The 21,917-nt window shown below is 39.0% G+C and overlaps 1 pseudogene; it reads left to right on the plus strand.

The window, feature by feature from the left end:
* Positions 1-1,226: 1,226 nt before the first annotated feature.
* Positions 1,227-18,142, plus strand: LOC125936016 (lethal(2) giant larvae protein homolog 1-like; annotated as a pseudogene).
* The last annotated feature ends 3,775 nt before the right edge of the window (positions 18,143-21,917 follow it).

Raw genomic sequence — 21,917 nt, forward strand, 5'->3', positions numbered from 1 at the left:
GGTTTCTTCGGGTCAGTGTCCAGTGAGCCTGGGTTCTATCGTACTGTCCACAGCCTGAGAGGTCAGAGGGCTGTGGATCCAGTCTTGCCGTTCCACTTCACGTTGGCACGGACAGTCTCGTGGCAAACATCAAACTGTCACTTGGTTTCATGTGTCTGCTGTCTAATAAGTTTATTTTGGATCAGACCGATTCGCCAGCATATGCTCAAGATAAAATGTTCAAATGATGCAAAGTGGGATTTTCAAATTATGATCCTGAGCACTTTTTTTTTCCTTATCCACTTACATGTAATCTAAAAATAAATACCCAGGCTCCACCAGGATGTGACAACTTCAGCATACAAAATTGAAAATAGCTGCCTTACAATAGTCTCTCCCTCCAAATGAAACAGGGGAAAATATACCTTTAGAGAAAAATACAGCGCCTGTTAAGAAACAGACGAGCTACTCACAGCAGGTTTGTGAAGAGAGGCACAAGGACATAAACAGCTCAGGATGGGTATCAAGCAAGGAAAAAAACCAGCCAGCAATCACTGTGCTGAATCCCGGAAGGGGCGCGGGGAAGTGGTCACAGGTGATTGTCATGTGTGATAATTATTATTACTGTACACCTGCTCCTCCGCACTAATTAACTTTGGATATGCAAATCAATCCTATTGCATCATGCCCCTGCTCTCCTCCCCTACAGATAAGAAGATGTTCAGCTGCTGGATTTAATTAGGATAATGAACGCCAGGCCCACGGTGGCTTGGCAGGGGAGGTGGGGGGGAAGCTGTGACTGACCTTTTCTCCCAAAACGTTGACATTTTCTAAGGCTTCTGAACACTCGAAGTCACCTCCATGGCTGGGACATTGATAGGAGCGGATTGATGAGGTGTCATTAGAGGAGAGACGCCATGGCCCCAGTGTTTGCTGGGAGAATACAGCAGGTGTTCTGACAAGGACACACACCATCACTGCTATTTGGCAAACAATTCTCTTGATTCACTAAAGTCAAGCATGCCAGCATTTCTTTATAAAAGAAAACAAGGCTGTTTTTCATAACTACCCAAAGGAGAGGTCATCACTAAATTGCATTTCTGAATTACTTTTCATTTCGCATCAATATATTAAAAAGGTTTCTATTATTCCTCTCCCCTCACATCCTCCTTCCCTCTGCACCCTTCCTATCCCCCTCTACCCCGCCCTGCCCAGATTTCCCGTGGCATGTAAGCTGAAAACACTACATGAGGGTAAGTTAAAAAGGGTTAAGTTTGTTCATATTAATCCCTACAATTCCATTCCTATAATATAAGGTAAGGCAAGGGCTTCTGTGATTAAATGGAAAGAGGGCAGAGCAGCGTTTTCTTGTTTGGATATCTGGTCTGCTTGTTTATCAAAAAATTGTTTTCAATTATGTATATATATATATAAAAAGCCTTATTTGAATTTCAAATTCAAAGACATGCATACAAAATAATACCGAGGAACATAGACTGTAATACGATTCTGTTTTTCTCTCTCTCTGATCATTTACTCGGCTTTAACTTTTTAGCCATCTGTGTGTAGAGCCTTTCCTGTATTTTCCGTTCTGACAATGGAGTTTTATGTAGTAATAAAATAATACCATATTAGATCTCTCTTTTTTTTCCTACTCTCTTCTTACTGTGTTAAATTATAATAGAAGAATAACTTTAGGAAACCAGCCAATTTCACAAAGAGGTGAAATAAAAGCCCCTTGGTGTAGCTGAAAAATCAAACTGATCAGAGCCCAAGAAGGCAATGCTAGTCCCACTTCTAAAGTAAAGCAGAAAGTTTCAAAAAAAAATTAACCAGGATTTAGAGAAGAAATAATAGTGGATCATTCTATTTCTATAATCTTGATAGGTTGCACATGGCATGAGTTTTCATCTAAGAAATCAGAATTTTGTGATATGTTACTTTTTTTTTTTTTACATTCAAGAGATGATCTCTTTCTTTTTCTCTGAAAAATCCCATTAATCATAGGGTATCATAAATACTGCAATATATCCAAGTGACACCACGTTGGTAGGCTAGAGATATTTAAATTGATCCTTTATCCAGTATTTAAAGAAAAAAATTAGGTAGTCAAACCAGGATACTCTAAGATAATGTAGAACCTAGTCATCTAATATAAAAGAAAATAACAAGTGCAAGGAAAACTGTCTTTTTTTCCCCATGAAGCATTATAAAGTGTTGGAATTAAGTAATCAGTGTTTGTCTCTTACACCAAGATAGTTATTTGAATGCTATAGGTTACAGCTGGTTGCAACAGTCCTCTCTTCTGATCATATCCTTTCATACATAATGAGGTTTCGGCACATACTAACAGTTAACATTTGGCAAGGTACAGCTTTTGGAGATTCTACACGTGGACTATCAGCATGGAGCCAAACGTGTCATATAAAATGAGGGTGAGCTTTATACGTTTGCTTGTGTGTGAGTGTTTTCTTCCTTTTCCAGATCGGTTCCTTTGCCATTTGCTTATTAATCGCTATTCTAGACTATCTCTGCAATTACTAGTATCAGTCCTCCTCCGTCTTGCACCTTCTTTTTCTCTCACATGTTTCTCTTGAGCTTTTAACCTTAGGTCACAAGGCTCCCACAGCTGTATCGAGAACCATTTTGGGTAGCCCTGTCTCCTTCTTTCTTCCGTATCCATTTCTCTGTGAAAGCCTGTGCCACTGATTTCATTAAGAATATTCGCAAGTATGTTGGCATTTTTATTACAACCTTTGTTTGTCAATCTCAGTACTAGAGAGTAAGAGCTGAAGAACCAAGAACCTAGACTCAGCATTTGGGGGGAAGCAGTTTCTGACCATGGAGATAACAGTAGGGTATTTAAGACTCCTTCCTTCCCTGGCTACAGACAACGCCAGCCCCAGACTCCTTAGACACAGGACATCAGCTGGTTCACCTAACCAGGTGCTTGGTGCAAAAGGCAGAAAAGGTTAACACCGTCCCAGCCTCACTGCATGAAATTAAGGTAGAAATTCACATGGAGAGAAAAGATCTAATTAAATCAGAATTTAAGGAATTGGGACTCAAAAGTTTTACCAGTCACAACATTAATTTGGAAGATACATTTAAACTCCTCATTCCTCAGTCAGTTTCATCTTGCTGGCTGTGTGTCCTTGGGCAAGTTCTTTACTGGAGGTTCATCATTTCATTTATAAAATGAGGATAATAGTAGTACCCCTGCAGATTTGTAGTGAAGATTAAATGGGATAATAAGTTATATTGGTTTGCAATGCTCAGCTCTTAGTACATGTGAAAAACATTGCCAGTGTGTCCAATAACATACTGGCAGCATGCAGAGTAGCATATATAATAGTATATATATATGTATATATAGTATTTATGTGTATATATATACTATTATATATAAAATTATTATAATTATTACATATATGTATAATGGTTAAGCTAATATAGTGGTATTTCTCAGAACTGCTTATATAATGTATATATCTCATCAGGAATTATAAACATTTTTCAGTTATTTGCAAAATTAGCTGATTTTTCTGCAACCTCTATTTGAACATAGCACATATATTTCTGTTGGAATAGGAAAAATAAATGCCTACTTAAACATAAGTATCTATTTTTCTTATCAAAGAAATTATAGTAGCTAGAAAGCTGGATACAAAATAGAAAAATGGAATACTAGGACCTTATGATCTTTGCACATGTACTTTGTCTGAATTTCAGACCATATTCTTAAATTCTTCAATTGAGAACATATCTACAGAGCTCCATGAGTAGAAATCTATGGGTATTCTAGACATTTTTCATATGTAACTTAAGCTCAGTAATACAACCTATTGTTTGCTTTGATTTGTATTTTCACTATCTGACCAAATAAAGCAGAAACAGATGGCTTTCCCGACTTACAATATTTTAAGCTACAAATATGTTGCCCACTTTTGAGCCTATGTAGTTAATCTGAAATCTGCCACACAATAAAATTAAACCTTCGCTATTTTAAGGTGGAGGCAGCATGGATTAAACACAGAGGCGAAGCCCCAGGCTCTCAACGTGGTTTAGCTCTGAACATACTACGTGGCCTCTTACGAATCACTTCACCTTGCCTTTGAATCTCCACTTTCTCATCCATAAGGTACGTTAGACTGTATTGGTCTGTAGTGTGCATACTAATCACCTGGGGATTTTGATCAAAGGAAGAGTCTTAACATCAGGCCTGGGGGAGGGCCAGCAATTCTACATTTCTACCAAACTTCCAGGTGACGCCAGCACTCCTGATCCACAGGCTACACTCTGAGTAGCAAAGAACTGGATAAATCCTTGGACAAACGCTGCATAATTTGGGGTTTCTATGACAGTATTCATGAAAAAGCATGTCGTGATGGCCCCAAACAGGGACCCAGCACAACCACACACATGGGTAGAGTACTTTATGGGCAGCGGTGTATTCCCAGCCTTTTAGTCACCAGAGCATTTCTGAGAGGAACCGACACTCAGAAGAGTTGAATCACTGTCTCGAGTCCTATTGCCAGAGTGTGGAAAACCCAGGATGGAGCACAGAGCCTTGTCTCCAACCAGCTGTGTTCACACACCACCGTGTCTTCCGTGGTCGCTTTTGTGTCCAAAAGGCCCCAAAATGCGTGAAGCCAAAGAAAACCTGACAACCGAATATAGCCACGTATTTATGTATTTCTTTAAAGTCACCTAAATATTGATAAAATCTAGTGGTTACCTGTTAGAGCCGATTGAAGATGTCTATTTTCTTTCACAACTTTCCATTTTTTTCTCTGCTGCATCCTATTCAAGTACAGAAAAGTCTCTCAGGCCAGCGTGTACATTTCCAGTTTCAATTGCTACCGTACACGAGTTCTAGATCTTAAAGGCCAAAAAGCATCTATTTGACTAAAGAGCTATAAGGCAGCCATAAAAATTATGGATCACAGAAATAAGCAATTAGTGTTATCTTCAATTGCTTTATTGGCAGTATTCACTCGTTAGAATAGAGGCAGCCGTAAAACAGATTGCAACATACTGTATAACAGCATATGGGATTTTACATTATAATGCTATTCTCTGCCAAGAAGTCATATTTTCATTTGAATGCATGGAACAGATTATCACAGGGTTTCCAGCATTAGAAGTGGATGACCCTCACTTTTTTTTTTTTTTGGAGTTGTTAAAAGGCAATTCCTGAGGTTATGACTAAATCAGAATAAGTACGATAGTGAACAGGCCTGTTACATGCCTGCATTCTGGGCCACTGGAAACTGGGCATGGATGGCATGGAACTATAGCAGATAATAAAGTCAATCTCTAACGTGGTGGATCGAGGGAGAAGTTGAAGGTTTGCCAGTCTTCCAAACCAGCTGGCGCCAATTCTGGAGGAAGCTGCTCACGCGCCCATCTCATCACAGCTGAAGTGCCACAAAAGACACCACGAGCACAGGGGATGGAAATAAAACAATAGGAATAATAATACGAAATAGAACAGGATCTTTAGTTAACATTGGGAGAAGTTTTCCAGACATCAACTCTGGCGTTTTACAAAATGTGTGTGAGCATGTCTAGATATGGCAGATAATGTATGCATAGACCTTCCAATCCATACACCCTGGAGCATGTTTCAACAGGCCAAGCTCTCAGGAATCATCCACAGGTCTAGAGCCTAAGAGTTTCCCCATTCCTTCGCGTGTTACATAAGTTCCAATATGGCACACCTGGAAATACAGCCAAATGCCCACTCTCCTGTTTCAAGTTGGAAAAGGAGTAGGGAAAAGTACATCGAACAGATTCTCTTTCCAAGATCAGCCTGGGATATAAGCAAATGAAAGGCTTTGAAAGGCAGGATTGCTGAAAAGGAAGCTTGTGTGGTTTCAAATTAGAAGTCATATTGTTGCACTCACAGTTGATCAAATAAATATTAATCACCAAATGTATTTATGTCACTTCTCACGCAATTGCAATATATTTCAAATGTGTTTTTAAATGGTGGATAAAACACACTGGGAGGGCAAAAAAAATAAAAATAAAATAAAAATCTCCTTTTACAGAACCTCAGATACTAGGCAGCTAGAGGCATGTGTAGTAATTTACCAGAACAAAGGAATATGTTTCAATTAGTTTCTGTGTGTTTTCTGCTATTTATTCAAATATAGTAAAATCCAAACAATGTGATAGTCTTTAGAATCTATGTACAATGATATCATGTTAAAAGTAAACTTTAATCTTAGGTAATGTTTCAATGAATTAGTATATTTGTTTAAGTCATTTTTCTGTAAAAATTATCTAAAAAGTTTAATTGTAAAATAATTCTTATAATCTTTGAAAAAGATTATCCTACATGAGTACAAACACAGTCAAATGCAACCAAATAGTGCAAAACGAAGTATAAAAGAGCTGTCCCTTCCTGTATCCCTTGTTTACCTGAAGTAACGTGTTCAGTCCTCAATTTCCACATTTGTATGTTTAAGGACTCTTCCATTTCTTCATAGAAGGAATTAGTGAAAAGAATAATTAGACTAAAAATGCAAGCATTTTGCAACCCGATCCTACCCATACTATTTCCTAGACCCTGTGACTTGTGTATATTAATATGCTGTTTATATTCTGCTTCACCCGTCATGGATTTATTTGTGAAGTTGCATCATGGCCCTAATACCTACAGCCTCCTTCCAAATTGAGCTTGAAAAAATTGTAAGGTGTTTCTCAAGTGGTTAGAGTAATTTCTAGCGAATGAATACCTTGTCTTATTTTTAGAGCAAGAAAAGTTGGTAGATTTCCAGGAGCCAAACAAGGAGGGCCCTTTATAAACTCAAAATGAAAACAGGAACCAAGACAGTGGCTAGTGTATGCTTTTAGAAAATGCATGCTGACAGACCGAGGGTGTTTCACCAATGTATAACATACAGTGAAACATCTGCCTTTTGGTTCAATACTACTTTCCTTGATAGCCCACCAATTTTCTTAATTTGGCAGCTCCGGCCTTGTGATTGAGGCGACCTTATCGTATAGAAATGTTGAGAAGCAAGCTGTTCCTCGGGTCTGTAAGGTAGCAAACTTAAGGGATTACATATTTTTTAAAGGACAATGAGTATGTGAGTGACTAGTCTGTGTATGTGTGTCTCACCGAAGAGGGTCTTGCTGAGTCCGACAACAGTGACACCAAAAGTTAATGGATAAAATGGTTTTTAACATATTTTTCTTGTTAGGCAGTAATGTTACTTAATTCAGCATCATTCAGAACAAACCAACAATGAATAATATCTTGCTATATAATGACTAGTTTTTCCCTTCCTTGCATTAAAGTAAAGCATTTAAGAAAAAAAAAAAAAACTACAAGCATCTCAAATAGCCTCTGCTTTGCTGCAAAAATAGACTGTGATGAGAGTAACTCTTCCAATCAATTATGCAGCATGGTTTTAAGTGAGGAAAAATTTCAACATACGTATCACTTCAAAATATATACAGCATATATCTATATGTACAAACTGCGTAAATTTTGAAGGGCTACGAAGCATATATTTTGCTACACCAAAGCTCTGACTGTTAAATTGATTGCAAGAAAACTATAATTTCTTTTGCTGAAAAACTTGAGCAATATGAATCTTACTGGGATTATTTAAACTCAGTGGTGTGTGTATACATCTATATGTGTGTGGGTATAAACAACAGGATTTCTACAAATTCTCTTCAGTAGGCTCAGAAGCAACTCCTCTAACTAAAATATTGCTCTGAAATTGTCTCCTTTAAAAGTGACGATGGTAAATGAACATACTTCAAATTCCGCAGTCTATACATATGGACTCTGAACCTGTTCTGCATAGGGAGTCAATGTCATTCACTCCCTTTATATATGTGCAGGATTCATTAATGATCTCCCTTTAAGGGCACCCCTTTAAAAGAATGATCTGCCACATTAGCCAAAGCAATGTGACTTAGACTTTTACATATATATATATATATATATATATGTACATGTATTTTTTTTTCATTTTGGCTGAATTCAAGAATGAGTCTGTAGGCTAAAAGAATTGATCTGTCACAGAGCAACAGATTGCAGTCAGAGACTGCCAACAAATCATAAGCAACAGTAGGTAATGACTAATTGTAACAGGAACAGGGGAACAGAGGGTGGGGATTGTTTCAGAAAAGGTAAATGGAAAAATGATCCTTCCCAAAAGAAATCAAACATTTTTGTTTTGATATTTGTTGTTGTTAAATCAAATAATAAGCACATCACCTTTGCTCCTCTCAATAGTTCCTAGTGATGCTGATCAATTTGACAATTTCTAACAGATCTGTGAATTTTCCATCACGGGTTGCCTTTTCTGTTCTTTTATTCCTGTTAATACTATTCTATGACACACTTTTGAGGTTTCTCAATGAATTACTATTTTAGCACACTATAGGAGCTATACAATCTAAGACTTTCAGAAAACCTTAACTATGACTTCCACTTTGTGGTGATGAATATACAACATGATCTTAAAAAAAAAGAAAGGAAAAGGATTTATGAAGATTTACAAGGTCCAAGAAATAGAATGGCAAGAACAATCATATCCATCTTTTTTATTGATTAGAATGTTGCAATTTTTAATTATCTATTCAATCTTACTTCCTCAGATTTTCACAAAATACTTTTTTCTAATTATCAACATCCACAAACATAAATTTGTTTATGACAGAAACTTAACCTTCTAAAACTTTATGAAATTACTTGGAGCTTGAGCTGCTTCAAGAAATTAAACTCTGCACTGGGGTTCAAAAGCTTTGGGGACATTCTAGAAGTTTTGCTTCACTGCAGTGATAATTAACAAGAGTTTCTGTGTGGTTGAAACACAAGAATTTTGTGGCTCCCTCTGACTGTAGTGATTACAAAGCATATTGGGCATATTGGGTCAACTGTATTATATTTTAAAAGGTCATCTATTTTGTTTAACATTAAAATTTTAATTTCAAGCAACACAGTGCAGCAAGATTGACCATATACTTATTCCAAATGTAAAAATAATGATTTTCTTAATTGATGATATGAACTAGTTACCCCAATCTTTAGATGATACAACCTATTTTGTCTCAGTGATATTTTAATTCCTAAATCCTGTTTTCTACAACATGTTGAGCATCAGAATTCTTGTCTCTATTTAATATCTACATCAAATATTCTCTGCCTCCTCATTATTCAAAGCAGAAATAAAGGAAGCTTAGGACTTCCCTTCTTTCTTAAGTCAACATTAATAGATATCCCCAAACTAGTTTCTCAACAAACTCAACTCTTCCTCTGCTGAAGAGAGAAGAGAAGCTCCTGAATGTCAAATTAGCCATTAAAGTAGAGACACAGAAGACAGAAAGTAATGTTTGCAGAAATAAATATCAGAACCAAATTGGATGGGAGGAGGATGAAAAATAATGGTGAACAATGAACTATAGATCATTGAAGCAGCGAATATGAGAAAAGGGAAGAAGCTTAGGGCAAATGATGGCACAAGGACAGCAGGCACCTTGTAAGAGGAACAAGGAAAAATAATACTAACAGGAAACATTTAAAACTCTGACAAAGAGAAGCAAACTCCTAACAGAAACCCATGAAACACTAACAGAGAATCAGAATTATTCTCTAAATTTTAAATAAGTTTTCCATCTATTCTGTCTCTATTGTGTTCTAATTCCTTAACACTAATCCAAGTGGATAGGGGTCATAGGCTTGCAAGTTCCCATTTATACATATAATTGGTCTGCACCTAAACCATTCTTTTCTTCCCAAATATCAGGATATTTTGGACAAAATAAAAACCCATAATCAACATCTTGATAACTGAAAGTCTGCTAAAGCCATTCATGTTTATCATAAAACTGTTTGAGCTTCACAATGGGTAAGCTACAGATGACTTCATGCTCCAGATTTCAACACAAGTGCATCAATCTCCCATTATCACCTATACCCTCTGCTTCCAAACACAAAGCAAGAGCCCACCCACTTGACAGTGGTCATCCACTCCGGCCAGCACTTACATTTCAGGTGGTGAGAGAGATACCGTGGTTAGGGACTGCCAGTACAAAAAGGAAAATGCCAGAGTTACAGAGAGTAGCCAGTTCACCAGATACAACAGAAACACCACCGGTACCTTTCAAGAATTAAGGAAACACCACCTGAGGAGGACTCCTTCAATCAATCATTCATTCAGTAAATGAATCATTTGTTTATTCATTCATTCAGTAAATATTCATCTAACATCTACCCACCATGTTCCTGGTACTATACAATCCTACAGCCTTGAGTCTTAACATTGTAATATCACACAGGTATTGATGCAAATAACCCAGTTCACAACAGTACCGATTATAAAACTTGAATTACCACTTTTTCCCACATTCTGATTATGCCTGGCCTTTCATATGGGTTGTGTTCATAACTATTTGATACACTTGAGTAATTTCAGATAGATCCCCTGCTCATACAGAAGTACTTCGTTAATGGTCAAGTTACAACATAAGCTTTCATGAAACAATGTTCTCTTAAAAATATTCCCTGGAAATATTTCACCTTAATATGAATGAAACAACCCCTTTACCGGAGGAAAGAAAGGCTAGCATGAAAACATTGGAATACTGGGATACATAGAGTAAGGCACTGAGAAGGGCAGAGGGAGGCACAGCAAACCAGGCATGGCACCCCCATTTCATGATGGAGTCCAGGGCTGTCTTCACTTCGGCTCCAGGATGCGTACATTAAAATAATTCAGTTCAGAGTGAGTTGGTTATACATATTATTTGTCTTGCCCAAGTTGCAAAGTGAGATTTGCCATAATGTCATTCTGTAATTTGACATCTAACCCTTTCAATTCATGATTTTATAGATTTCAACCAAAACGAATAATCTTTCCTTTTGTTTTTTGTTTCCAGACACCTCTAACTGTTACCAAAATACAGGGCCAGATTATGCACTATCTAGATTTACTATTATTTTTTAGGTACTTTAACCAGAAATACATATGATATTATATACAGATTAAAGTCATTTGTACATATATACATCACATATTTGCACTATATATTAAAATCGCTATTCGTATATACACCCACAACATGTTTTCCTCCTAAAATTAACTTAAAGCAATTGTAAGAGTTTGGTCAACATCATTATTCTATGTTTTAAAATAAACAGCTAACTGATGTACTTTCTATCGATAATAACTCAACTCTGAGCACAATTTGTGGCAGATTTTGGGTAATAAGCTTAAAAATAACAAATACTTAGCAAACACCTGACTACAGTAATTATTTGATGTAAATTAAGAATTAGCACTTTAGCCAGGGTTTTTTTCCCCCGAAAATGAGCTTGTTTGTAACTGTCAGAAGTTGATCAAATAATTGTTTTTTAAAAAACGACCATTTCTTTGCAAGGCCCATGTAAAATCAAAACAAAACAAATCTCATATTTAATCACTTGAAGCCAAAATTTGTGAACTTTCCTTTGAGTTGTGTAGATTTAGAAAGGATCACACCATAACTGAGCATTTTCTGAGAAAAATTATCTAACCAACCCCCAACTGTTCCCTTTTGTCATCTCGGAATCAGAGCTGGTGATTTCTAATAACAGGGAAAAGTGGGTGATGGCCCCCGGAGTTGCCATTGAGAGTAATTCCTGCAGTATTCTTAGGTGTGCCCTCGTTTTTCCAGAGGGGACAGTGGCTCCCGAACCAGATTTTGTATGCGTGTGGTTCCTTCCAGTTTACACCACAGCATGTTTGACTTCTCTACGGGGCTGTCCTTAGCCACCGCGACCTCGGTTCCTGCAGGTGACAGTATGGCTTTCTGCTGATTTATTAAAAATCTCCCATGTTATGGCTCCCGTGTACTCTCTGGAGTGTGATCATGTGACCAGTATAATCACAATCTGTCTCCCTGCTAACATTTCTCTACTTTGGTTATTTGTTTGATAAAGTGAGGAGCTTCCCTTTTGTTGCCCTTCATCAGAGCTTAATGTCTTTACTTTGGGATCAATATACTTTATGAATAATTTTATTTCCTTCTATTTTTATGGTCTTTTCTCCTCATTATCATACTGAGTTTATTAGCTGGTGCTGTCAGTATCTCTACCCTGTCATATGTTCCTGAGGTACAGTAAATATCACTTGTGTTGTAATTAATATGCACGCCCTGTGCAGTAATTAAAGTACAGACCCCTTCAACCAGCTGAGCTTCCTACACTAATTCCACCTTATCTTCATAATGAACTTATTGTAATCTGAAACTACTACTGAATATTGTTCAGTAAGGCTAGAAGAATGAAATCTAACGAGATGCAATAATATTTGTGAACATGTTAATATAAAAAATGAATTTAATTAGTCTAAATCTAATTAAATTTCCCATACAATTAAAAGCCTCCCCTTCCTTCCATTTTTTAAAATCTAACAAATGCCACATTATTGCCCTTTCAGTTCTTTCTACAAAGCAGCAGGCTGGACAAATGCCTTTTTTTCCCCTACAAGATATACACAGCAAAGCCAATAGGAACCAGAAACTGGAGAGTGACCTAGTAGGGAAACAGCTGAGTTCCTTTGAGGAACTACTACCTGAAACAGAAGAACTGCAAGATTTGGACAAATCAAAAATCTGACCTTTCTTTAAAAAAAAAAGAAAACTCAGGAAGAAGTTATCAAATTTATCAAACAATCTGTGAATCAAAAAATATGTTTTAAAAATGTCTAATACCTTATGTACATTGCAAATTACACCAAGGCACCATTCCTGTCCCCAGGGGGCTTATGTTTTAATAGGAGAAAACATATTTCAATTCTTCAGATATTTATTGGGCACTTTCTGGAAATAATACAAACAATGAATGTCACAGAATTTCTAAGCAGGATACAAAAGGAAAAGTCTAGCACTAAACTCACACCTTGATAGACAGGGGAGAGAACATTTGGGGCAGGACACTAGCTGTTGCTGTACATATTCAGTTTTGCTAGAGAAAAAAGTCTGTGTAAGTTAGGAAAAAATAGACACAAAAGACTAAATCAAGATACATAATTGGCACAAAGGAGGAACATGGTGAGGAACCGCATGCACATTTAATATTACATTTACATTGTCAGGAAACATTTCAACGAGGAAAGCGGGTGCTTAGAGTGTAGAGCCATACTAGGCAGACGCTGGCAAACAAGCCCTCAAACTGGGTGAAAGGTCAGGCATGACCACAACAGTGCCAACAAATGGGATTCTTTCAAGTTGGAAAGATGCTACCAATAAGGCAGAGCCCTGCTTTTTTAATTATTCACAGTAATGCCTCGGATCTTGGAAGGAAAGAAATCATTTCCAAGATTGTGTATTACACTAAATTAGCACAGAGCACAGAACTGAATACTGGTACAACACACACACATAGAAATACATCATCTGGAGAATTAAGAAGTGGTTTTGTGGTCAAAACACCTGTCAGTGAGGGCGTCACATTTACTCCTACCATTGTTTTCTTTAAAACTATCCCTGCTGATGAGAGATTTATAAGACACGTTACCTAATGGATCACTTGCAAGGAAGTAACCAAGTTATGTCATCCTTACAGAAGTGGAATCTAAACTCCACTACCACCTGGCATCTGTTCTGGCATTCTCAGGGCTCCCCAAGAAAATCAACATCTATTCTTCCGCTGGACTGGATACGAACTTAATTGGGAAAGAATAAAGAAGCATTTAGAGCAGCATCCATGCAATAGTCACTGTAAAATTATCAGCGGACTTGCTTTTTGATATGAGATGTCCTTTGGCAACACTGCCTAACCCCATGCCCCAACTACCACTGCTAACACCACACAAGATTCTGCCAATGCCCTGCTCCCTATTTGGTCCTGAGCCTCTAGTTTGAATTTGCATTTTTTTTCCCTTAATGCATTAAGTATACAGAAGTTTGAAAACCTAGAATCATGTCAGGCCATTCCCTAATGTAATAAAATCAAGAAAATTTAAATTGCATGTAAATTACACCAGTCAGAAGGCAAGGAGTTCTAAGTAGAAACCTTATAGTCTAGGAAGTTGTCCTAAAAAGCAAACTTCTGAGAACTCTTTGCAACAAAGAGCTTCAGTGATGAAAACAAATAATATGTTGAGATGTATTGCTAAAGCTATGCATTGCAAATCAAAGGAACTAAAATAAAGTCAGGCATTCTCTAGAAGAGTGCTCACTATATTTTAAGGAAGATTTAAATGTACTTCAAAAGGGCAGCATGGAGAAAATGGAATGATACTGATACCAAAAATAAATTACAAAGAAAATCTGGGCTGTTTTGCTGTTAAAAAATAAAAGTTAAAACATGTTGACATCTACCTGATCACAAATATGTTAACGGTGATCCTGACTATCAGAGGAAACCTATGCCTATACAGAAGGAAATCTGACAGGAATGAACGGAGATCCTAGAAGATACACTTAAAATTCCTAATTGAGAAAGTTTGGGTTATACCACCGAAAATCACTGAATCCAGAATGTCAACCCATTTTTAGAGAAGTCAAGACATGTGTGTACTAGTGGGTGTACTTGTGTCTGTGTCTGTATTGGGATATATGAGAAAACAAAAATTGGAGCTCAGAAAATTAAGTAATGTAAAATTTCCTTCAGTATGCTCTTCCAACATATTAACTGGAAATATAATCATTTATCTTAATTTACATTTGTTGATCTCTAAGCTTTGTGTTCAGTTCACTGTAGGACTTTAACCTAAAGCTGAAGAATAGTCTCAAATGGCAGGAAAAGTTCTAAAAATAAGCAAGTGTTGTTCATAAGTCTGTCTGCATCATTTCTGAAAATTGTTCATGTGAACGATGGGCTTGGCTTTGGAGCAAATATTTTGTGACTCATGATTTATTTTGCCTACTCAGCATAGTTTGGGAGCAATGCTAATGTTTATGAATTATCACACTAACTTGGAAATTATAGTGTAGTATTTGTAATTCATTGGGAACTTTCTTAGAAAGCAGATGTACTTATGTTTGCTCATTGGTGAGGTTAGTGACAGTCTAGGAACCAAAGTAGACGACAAATGTCAACTCTATGCAGAATTTTTGCACCTGTGATGTATGTGTGTGTGTGTGTGGGGGGGTCAATTTCAAACTTCCATTTGGTGATACACTCTCAATTCTGTAACAGCTTGCAGACAAGCTGTGTTCATAAGGGAAATGTCATTAAGAAAGGTTTCATCATGAGCCTCCTGGTATCTTCTCTAGCTCTTCTCGTCAGTTTGTGTATATACTAGACCATCAACCCCTTAACATTACACAGTTGAGCAAAAAATAAAACATGATCACTTAATGATAAATGAGGTGGGAAACAGAACATTCTAGGATGCTTACCTGAAAAACTTCCTTAAAGGGAACGATTGATGATGAAGAGAAAGTTTAAAAACTGGGAATGCTAAGCTATTCTCATTCTGTGTTTGTACTGTGTGCGTGTGTGTGTGTATTTTTGCATTTAATATATATATATATATAATATTCTCAGGGCTCCCCAATATATAATATTAATATTTATATATTCTTTACTAATTTAATACTGCTGACATTGGTATAAAACACAAATAGCAACATTTCTCCCCCCATTCTTTCCAAATTTACTGAGGAGACTTTGCTAATGTACTTAAAACCTTTTAATGTACTAAATGTTGGAATTGTCATAATTTTCTTCTGTAGTTATGACTTCCCTTCAGTCATAAAAGCCCTAACTGTATTGTAAGATGTAAAAGCAAAACCAAAAACTCCAATTTGCCCTCCTTTTTTCTCTCCCTGGTTTAACTGAATGGGATTTGAAAATTAAATCTCACTGGTTTCCAAAACTCTACTCTCAAATTAACACAGAAGTGATTGAAGGCATTTTAAGGTACACCTGGTCAAACCATTATTTTAATGAGAAAATGACTTAGAAATTGGTAGATATAAAATATAGTTGGTTATGAACTAAGCCATGTCTCATAGTACAAATAGTTCAGGTAGATTCCATCTTGAATACTCTGATTACTCCACCTTTCTTGTACCTGGCTTCTCTTTCAAATAAAGACTAATGGCCAACTGTGGCAACTTAATCATGTATTGAGAAATGGTATAGTTAAAATCTAGAAAAATTATCCTCCTGTAAGCACTCAGCATTAAGACAGAGATTACCCGTTGGCTGTTACCTGCTTGGCCCATGTCGCCAACGTCCCCGCCAAACTGTGGGCCTGCATCCTGAGCTCTGGTGGGCTGCCATGCCCGCAGCCGGCCTCCAGCGCCGTTCAGCTGGCCCCATCACCAGGGGTCAAAACCTGGCCCAGGAGCCATCACGGTGAGGTCTGCTGCCGACCTGCAGTGAGGACGGCAATGTGTTCTGGGATGTCTCCAGCCGTGGTGCTGTGGCTGCTCTGCAAGCTAAGCACAACTGGCCTCTTCCAGGCAGATCGCAAGCATGCCAACAGTGTGGCCCATTGGCCCAGCATACACACCAACAAGCTTCACAAGACGACGGGCCACCATTCTGCAAGATGGGCTTCTTAGACATCCACAGTCACTATCCCAGGCTGGGCGCGGAAAAAGTGGCACCCTAAAAGAACACGGCCCAGATGGTGGTGGTGGGCACTGCAGGCTAGGTGCTGATGCTGGAACTAACGATGTGCCGTTGGAACAGGTGGTCAGCATGGCCAGCATGGACCTCCTCTGAGACCGCCAGGGCTTCACATGGAAGGGCTACGAGGGGCTGAGCTCTCACCCTCCCGTTTCTGGTCCCATGTGCTGGTTCAGTGCCTGCCTCCAGCTGCCGTCACGTCCGTCATGCTCCACCTGGGAGCCATGTAGCCTTTGGCACCAGTCATGGCTATGGTCTCTTCAACCTCCAGTGCAAGAGCCCTGTGCTGGCCATGCGTACCCTTCACCCCAAAAAAGCTCCAGGCCATGAAGGGGCTGTGCTCCAAGCGAAATAGCGCCAGTCTTTCCTGCGCATCCACGAATTCAAAAGAGCTGCGTCTCAGATGAGAAACGGCAGCTACTGCTAACAGCAAGTTGCAGGAGGCCCACACGCAGAACAGGCCTGCCCCCGGGACTTGGTGATGACGCCGCTGCAGTCCCCATCAAGCCCTGCTGGCTGACCACTCCCTCTCCGGCACCATGCGCTGCCTCTACTTCGCTGACACGTTCCTTGGATATGCAGCGCACCACCGACCTCCGCTTGGCACAGATTTCCGGCTCCATGTTTACCTGCGCAATGCGGGTGCGCGCTGCGAGGACCGCCGGAGAGGTGGGAGGAGGAGGGAAGGAGGTGCAACTAACGCACACGCTGGTGGTGGCTTCGCTGTGCCTGACATGCGCGATCGATCGCGCACAGCCGGCGCCCTGAGTGGCCTAGCGGGATTCCGCGCAGGCACCTGACTTGAAGGGGGATCATGCCCCACACACTGCACGTGCGGAGCAGTTCAGGGTGTTCACAATGCCGACGGTGAGTGCCAAGATCAAGTTCAAACTGATGACAAAGCTGTCTCCTGCACAAAATGGCACTGGCTTTGTTTGCCAGTGTGGCCTGTAAGGACTGTGCTAAGACCTGCCTGGCCTGCCTCACCAACCTAAGTGGAATCTAGTTCTTCTCTATGCATGGCCTGTGACCCCAGAACCACTATTCCTGCATCCGGAAGGAGAACATAAGTGTCATCTCCTCCTGTGTGTTCACATGCAAGAGTCAGGGCTTTTACCTGATGTTCCCAGTTGGAATTTGAAAGCTTTTCCTTAAGTGCTCAGAACATCCCAGAGCTGCTCAGCTCTCTGGACATTAGCAAGCGGCCCAATGCAGCCCATGCCAGCTACAGGTTCCCAGACTCACCCAAGCTGAGCCAGGCTAAAGGGACCCTGAGCATCATGCTGGCCCCATGAAGCTGTGATGGGAGTCCTGGTACTGTCTGCAGGGAGGGAGCTGACACCCCAGAAACATCAAGAGGCCATACTCTTGTGCATGTCCATGAACTCCGCCACCACACTGTGCCTACGCCACACTGGACACAACAGGAGATGAAAAGACATGAAAAATGTTCTGGGCTCCTCAGAGGAATCTGAAAAGAATCTGAGGAACCTAGTGTTAAGACAAGGCTCAAGCCTGAACCACCTTGATCGAATGAGGAAGATCAGAACCACCGGCCCACCATGAGACTGCTGGAAGCTGGGATCCAGCATCCCTGGCTCCTGCCTAGCCCTTCACATGGACCTACACCTGCTAGTCTGTGGGCTCCCGTGGGACCTGCCCACCCTGACTTCAGGGTGTGGACTCAGGACTGCCCAAAGCCTCTGGGGCGGATTCAGACTGACCTCTTTTACAGGCAGTGAGTACCCTGGAGGCCCGGTGCCACGGGGAGAGGAAAGCTGGGGCTGGCAGCCCATGCCACCTCCTACTCTACACATGCTTCTTCCCACCTCCCTTTGCAAAGAATATTTCTCTAATGCCTGTGCTAGGCAGGACAGTCATTTCTAAAACTATTTTGATGCTTGCTCCTGAGCCAGCTCCCTCCCACACACAGCCTGTGCATGAATGCACCCGTGTGTGTACATATATGTGACTGGGAGTGCCGCAGGGCATGCAGGTCCAGAACCCCGTAGGGGGTGGGGGCGGCGCACCAAGATGGGTTTCCCTGTAGATTGTACCTTGGGTTTTTTTTTTCCTCTTATTTTGTTAAAATTAGAGTTTTAATGTTAAAAATACAGCTTTTTTGACATTGAAAATGAAAGCATAGGGGCGCCTGGGTGGTTGAATTGGTAAAGCATCGGCTTCAGCTCAGGTCATGACCTCGTGGTTTGTGAGTTTGAGCCCTGTGTCAGGCTCTGTGCTGACAGCTCATAGCCTGGATCCTGCTCTGGAGTCTGCGTCTCCCTCTTTCTGCCCCTCCCCCACTCATGCTGTTTGTTTCTCTGTCTCTCTCTCTCAAAAATAAATATTAAAAAAATTGGGTTAGAAAAATGAAAGCATGTAATGACTCTTAAAGGGGAAAAGAAAGCAAGAGAGTACCAGTAGAATGAACCAGAACAAATACATATTTTAATTATGACTTTCTACTTTCTGTGATTCTCTGTACCCAGCATTGTTACTCAGAATGTTGTCGCAGCCATGGGAAAGGAATCAGATACTTATTTTTAGCTAAAACATTATGGAGTTTGTGCCTGAATTTCATAAGTGATAAGGTTACCCATGTGCCTTTGAGAAAATGCTGAGAAACTTTTCTGGGCCTCAGACAGAAAATATAAGTCATGAACTTCTTTAATGGCTGTGCCTTCCAAAGAGAACAAAGGGAAAGAGTTATTGAGGTAACTAAAACAAAGCAAGAAATACTGCAGAAAAAGAGAAAAATATTTTTCCCCAGGTCTGAATCTAGCAGCTCAGAACACATGAAGGAGATGAATGAACTGAAAAGGTATTTGCAGCTGAAGAGATAGATGCTGAGCTATTATTTCTCGTGATGCTGTGAGATATTTATAACAACAAAAAAACCTCTCGAAAATAAAATGAGCACCCAATTTCTCAGCAACAAACAACCTTCAGATTCCACTAGCAATATTATACCTTAAACACTAGTTCATGTTTAAATATTTTAATAATGACTTGAATAAAAATTTGTGTTTTCTGTATCAGCTGTGTCTACGTTCAGATGCTATTTTCAGAATATTTCCCTTAATAGGCTTCTTTTCCCATATTTATCATAATAAGGATAAACTTGGGGCAAAATATTTTCTTTTCAGACTGCTTCCTTATCCTAGAACTCTAATAAAATCCTAATATATAAAAACTTTTAAGTTTTAAGTGTGCTATTTAATTTTTAAAAGAAAAATATTAAAAGTATTTTTTTAAGTAGTCAAATTTTTTTGTAATCCAAAGAGCATCATGGAGTCTACTTTGAAAACATACTCTCCTATCTTCCTAATTTAAAAAATAATACTATACATACAGTGCTTGACGTCTCCCTTTGTGAGGTGTAAGTTCCAGAAATCAGAGGACATTACTGAAACATCTGTTAGTTCACATTTTCCACTAAATGGCTTTCATGGTCACATGATCAAAAGAAATTACCACCATGCTTTCAGTCACTAGAGGTATTACTGTTTATACTACTAGCTCTCAGTGCTTCTACTCTCTGTTGGGATAGGTACATACAAGTGAAAGAGGTGAATTATGCCACTCTGGTGCACCAAGTGGTATTGTATTGGCCTGAAATATTTCTTGTATGTCACAAAGCTCTTGGAATCAAGAAATTCTTTGCATGTGAACTAAAATAAAACCCTTTTAGTTGTAACCCTCATGCAACACTTTGCTAATCAAATCTGAGATGTATTCTTTTTAAATAAGACTTTGTCTTGTATGCCATATCAAAGCAACTTGTTGACAAGTGAAAAGTAAATTATACATGTGGTAAGTTTTATCTTGGTTTGCTTTCAGGGATTGCTTGTGTGTGTGTGTGCGTGTGTGTGTGTGTGTGTGTGTGTTTGTTTTTCTTTGTTTCAGTTTGTTTGCTTTGTTGTTGTTGTTCTATGATGCCAAACAGTTGATTTCATAGATTAATTTTTGGTCGTGATAGTGACTTAATTAGACAGGTTGTTTCATTTGCTGATGTTTTGCACATAATCTTATAGACATAGCCTAAATGAGGGCTTTACACATTAAAGGATATAAATTCAGAAGAAACACTATATAAAACTGAGTAGAAATTGGATTCATAAATAATCTATACTGACTTCTGATTCCAAACACACTTCTAAATTTTTTTTCTTATTTCATGACATGTTCCTTACAAAAACAAAGGCAGAAAGGAAGGTTACATAAAAACATTACATTACATATCTTAAAATCTTACATTGAATTCACTACAGGGCTTTTATTTTTCATAGGTAGCCACAATACCTCCCTCCTGCATGCTTATCTTAAATGTAACTTTGACACTACTCCCAACAAGAGATGAGATCTGTGTACCCTCTCTTAAAAATGGACTGGCTTTGGACTGTTTTGGCTAACAGACTGTGGCGGATATGGCTAGGTTGCTAAAGGCCATGAAGCTTCTGCTTTGTTAACTAAAATACTTGTTCTTAAAAGCTTGTACAAAGCCCAGCTGCACAGAGGCTACTATGCTGTGAAGGAGCCCAAACCCACCAAAAGGAGACTGTGTGGAGGTCGTGAGAACACAAGAGAGAGAGATGTCTAGGAGCCCCCAGCTGCTGGAAACTCACTTTTCTAGCTCTGTTCACTGTATGACTGCAAACCCCAAGAGGGACCCTGGGCCACAACTTCCCAGCCAAACCCCTTCTACATTCCCACCCGTAGAACCCATGAGAAATAAAACAACAGTTGTTTTAAACCATAAAGTTTAGAGATATTAATATATTTATAGATCATTTATTAAACAGATGTCTATTGAATGTCTACTCTGTGCTGGGCAATATCCTGAGTACTGAATCCTGCAAAGATTTTTGTGCCCCTAGAAGTTTAATTAGTCCCCTCATCCTCTGTGTTTCCATGGCTTTTTAGACAAGTAACATAGCACTTAACTTCTTTTGTCCATATTGTGTAAGTCGTGTACATGGTTGATCATAAACCTGTCAGTTCAAGATCTGGGTCTCAGCAAATTTTGGTTCCCTCTGTTGTGTTCTGTAGTGCACACAAATGGTCAGTGATTGATATACGGCACCTATCTGGATAAGAAAATCCAATGCAAGGAAATGACATCATTTTCCTCCATGGTATAAATTAAAAGCTAATAAAGATTTTAATGCCTGACTTCTTTAAAATAGCTGAAATTTTCAACTAGAGCAAAAAGAAGTACGTTTTACAACATTTGAATATTAAGCTACTTATTGAAGCAGTCCAAAAAAAGAAAGCATTTTTCAAATATTCTTAGTCATTAGTAAATAAGCCTTATGTTATTAAAATAGAAATCCCTTAAACT

Source organism: Panthera uncia, assembly GCF_023721935.1.
Source record: "Panthera uncia isolate 11264 chromosome A3 unlocalized genomic scaffold, Puncia_PCG_1.0 HiC_scaffold_11, whole genome shotgun sequence".
NCBI lineage: Eukaryota > Metazoa > Chordata > Mammalia > Carnivora > Felidae > Panthera > Panthera uncia.